Consider the following 4,194-nt stretch of genomic DNA (forward strand, 5'->3'; position numbering starts at 1 on the left):
CTGGTCAGGGACCAGAGTCCCCTGAGACCCAGGTTCAGCTCCCACCTGTGTCATTACTTAAGTTATGTGAACCTGCACTGATCACTTAACCCCTCTGAGCTATGTCAGTTGGGAAAAAGTGGGGGTAATCGCATAATAATTCTTTTTTTAAATAATTCAAAACATTCAGAAAAGCACAAAGAGCCACAGAAATATAAGCACTGCTGTGTTGAGGGAGGTTTGCAGATGACCTGACCAACAAAGTCACCTTCCCCCTTTTCAGATCACTCACATTGCCTGAGCAGAAAACCACCTAGCAGAGCACTGAAAAGGTCTCAAAACACGGAAGACCAAGAGGCAGCCAGGTGGATCTTTCTGGAGATTTCAACGAGGTTTCCAGTGCTGTTTTCTATTGCTGAAGACACTGATGACAACTTAACACACATTTAATGACTTACAACAACTCACATTGACTGACTATCTCACAGTTTCTGTGGCTCAGGAATCCAGGCTCCATTCAACTGAGGCCTCTGTCAGTCAGGGATGTCAGCCTGGTCTGTGGTCTCATCTGAGGCTCGACTGGAGAAGGACCTGCTTTCATGCTCACACGGTTGCTGGCAGGATTCAGTTACTTACAGATTGTCACAACGAAGGCCTGAGTTCCTTGCTGGCTGTTGGCTGGAGGCCACCCTTGGTTCCTTCCCCTTGGGTCTCTTTATAGTGTAGCTTTCTTTATCAGAGCCAACAAGGGGAAGAGTCTATACAGAGAGTGTGCTAGCAAGACACAAGCTACGAGCCTGTATAATGTAATCGCAGAAGCAACGTCCCATCTACTTTGCTGTATCCTGTTGGTTAGAAGCAAGTCCTGACTACACAAAAGGGGAGGGGATTACACAGGGGTGTGAACACCAGCAGCATGGATAATTGAGGACCATCCTAGATTCTCTCTGCCATACCCCTGAATTGGTGTCAGCAAGCATGCCAGCGTCCCTCAGGATGCTAAAATCTCTAATGTGGAGAAACATTATCATCTTCACCAATCGGAGAGCTTCCTGTCAATGCGATCCAAATATCCATCCAGGTGGAAAGAAAGAGCCCCTTCCACACCGGCTTTCCCTTGAACGGATCACAAACCCACCAAAGGCACGGCCTATTCCTACCATGCTCAGGCATGTACCCTCAGCAGCTAGAGCATCCCTGCACGGTACACAGCAAGTGCACAATCAGCCATTCAAATGAATGTGTTAAGGTGCTTGCATGTTTCTGCCTGGGGAATCTTCCTTCGGCTTCCCAAATATACTTCTCCTCTGCTCAAAATGCCCATGTGGGCCCAAGACAAGCTGTGCCCCCAAAATCAGCATCCATCCTTGGGCTCCAAACTCCCTCCCTTCCATCTGGTGGCAGCCTTCAGTGAGGGGATTCCATCTGGTGTCCCCAAAATTTAGGCAGGCATCATCAGGACCATCAAGTTCCTCATATGAGGTCTAGGATCAACCCATACTTAAGGAGATGGAGACTCCAAATACCCTGACTTGATCATTACTTTTTCTATGCATGTAACAGAATATCACAGGTACTCAAAAAATATGTAAAATATTATCTTTCCACAAAGAGAGAGAGGGCCAGGTGCACTGTGCTTCTCTGTAATCCCAGCACTTTGAGAGGCTAAGGCAGGTGGATCACTTGAGCCCAGAAGTTCAAAACCAGCCTGGACCACATAGTGAAGCCCTGTCTCTACAGAAAATGCAAAAGTTAGCTGGGTGTAGTGGCTCATGACTTTAGTCCCAGCTACTCGGAGCCTGAGGCCAGAGAACTGATTAAGTGTGGGAGGTTGAGGCTGCAGTAAGCCATGACCATGCCACTACACTCCACCCTGAGTGACAGAATAAGATGTTGTCTCAAAAAAAAAAAAAAAAAGAGAGAGAGAGAGAGAGCTAGAGAGAGGCTTGAGAGGGAGGAAAGAAGAAGAGGAGAAGCAGGCACCAGAAGACATGAACGTGGGAAATACAAGGGCTACTCATATTGGAGAGAGATTGACAGTTAAAAAAACAAACGAACAAATAAACAAATGAAAAAAAAATGGGCCCAGGATTCACATTTAGGGCACAAACATGTCAACTAACAGGGGAGTCTGAAATGTCAATGTGTTTCCTACTAACCACCACTGTCCCTGAACTTATCCACACTGCCCACTTCTGAATAAAGACCTGGAGGCTCTAGGGGCAACTTGGAGATTTTATAGAACCTGTGGCTCTCATGGCTGGACAGTCTGAGGATGCCCCAGGGGATCTGATTTCAGAACAAGACCCTGAGACAGGGCTTCCTATCTACCTGGGGACCACCCCACTCCCCTGTCCTCCTCCCCAGTAATTTATGCATCAGAGTTTTCACTCTACTTTGTCCACTGAATAAAAGCTCACAAAGTGGAGGATCCATTGCGTTGGTAAGCTGTCTCTTTTTTGCTGTTGGTGTTGTTTGTTTGTTTGTTAGAGACGGAGTCTAGCTCTGTTGCAGACCTTCGTGCTGAGTGTCACAGCTCTTAAATGTGGCGTCCAGAGTTGTTCCTTCCTCCTGGTGGGTTCGTGATCTCACTGGCTTCAGGAGTGAAGCCGCAGACCTTCGCAGTGAGTGTTACAGCTCATGAAGGTAGTGCAGACCCAGAGAGTGAGCAGCAGCAAGATTTATTGCAAAGAGCGAAACAGCAAAGCCTCCACAGCCTGGAAGGGGACCTGAGCGGGTTGCTGCTGCTGGCTCGGGTGACCTGCTTTTATTCCCTTACTTGGCCCCACTCATATCCTGCTGATTGGTGCATTTTACAGAGAGCGGATTGGTGCATTTACAATCCATTAGCTAGATACAAAAGTTCTCCAACTCCCCACACGATTAACTAGACACACAGTACTGACTGGAGCATTTGCAAACATTTAGCCAGGCACAGAGTGCTGATTGGTGCATTTACAATCCTTTAGCTAGACACAAAAGTTCTCCAAGTCCCCACTCAACTCAGAAGACCAGCCAGTTTCACCTCTCACAACCTCTGCCTCCTGGGTTCAAGCGATTCTCCTGCCTCAGCTTCTCGAGTAGCTGGGATTACAGGCACCCACCACCATGCCCAGCTAACTTTTCTACTTTTAGTAGAGGCAGGGTTTCGTTATGTTGGCCAGGCAGGTTTTGAACTCCTGACCTCTGGTGATTCACCTGCCGCAGCCTCCCAAAGTACTGGCATTATAAGCGTGAGCCACAGCACCCGGCTAAGTATCCTCCTTCTAAGTCACTCACCCACGAGTATGAATTCTTTGCCCAGATTACTTTGCTCCATTGTAGATGACTGCAGCCCAGTCGTAAGCCTGGAGCACCTGGAGAAATCAGACCCAGGTGGGTCTCAAAGGTGGAGAGGGTGGGAAGGGAGCAAAAGAAAGAGAAGGGGTGCAGAAAGGGAGGGACACAGATTCCAAAGAAATGCCTGGCCTGTCTCAAGTTTGCCTCCTCCAGGAAGGGAAGGCAGCATTCTCTCGGTGCTCTCTCCCTCCTCCCCCATGTACTGCACACATCTCCTTCCCAGACTCAGCCCAGTTGCCACCAAAAGCAAGCCGGAAGTCCCATAGGCTAGTCACATGCCCAACAACCCAACACAATGACACTGAAGTGGGGAATTGTGTCCTGAGTCCCAAATGACCGACCCCCCAGTGTGCTGTGGATAAGCCGTGACCACAACCAGTACCACCGATCACTGAGTCGGGGAACTGCTCTCTAACAATCTCAGCTGCATGCCCCACTGGGACAAATCAGGCCACCTGGGGCTCCTTCCCATCTGTCCAGTGCTGTGTCAAACACACTTGTAACCAACTTTGTGGAAATGCTCCGCTTGTAAAGTTTCAACGTGGGCCCTTGTCAATACTAAAGAAATAAGCCTTTGACTGGGCGACAGAACAAAACTCCGTCAGAAAGAAAGAGCAAAGGTCCCTCAGAAAGAAAAAAGAAAGAAAGAAAGAGAGAGAAAGAAAGAAAGAGGTAGGGAGGGAGGGAGGGAGGGAGGAAGGAAGGAAGGAAGGAAGGAAGGAAGGAAGGAAGGAAGGGAAAAAGAAGGGAAGGAAGGAAAAAGGAAGAAAGCAAAGAAGGGAGGGAGGGAGGAAGGAAGGAAGAAAGGAAGGAAGGAAGGAAGGAAGGAAAGGGAAAGGGAAGGGAAGGGAAGGGAAGGAAGGAAAAGGAAAAGAA

At 48.5% G+C, this 4,194-nt stretch overlaps 1 protein-coding gene across 1 annotated transcript in view; it reads right to left on the bottom strand.

Moving 5' to 3' along the window:
- The window catches only part of LOC108533622 (pepsin A-4), a 14,765-nt gene that overhangs the window by 6,128 nt on the left and 4,443 nt on the right, over window positions 1-4,194 (bottom strand). The gene's annotated exons all lie outside the window — the stretch shown is intronic.

The sequence above is a fragment of the Rhinopithecus bieti genome, unplaced genomic scaffold, assembly GCF_001698545.2.
Source record: "Rhinopithecus bieti isolate Rb0 unplaced genomic scaffold, ASM169854v2 scaffold_11488, whole genome shotgun sequence".
Lineage (NCBI taxonomy): Eukaryota > Metazoa > Chordata > Mammalia > Primates > Cercopithecidae > Rhinopithecus > Rhinopithecus bieti.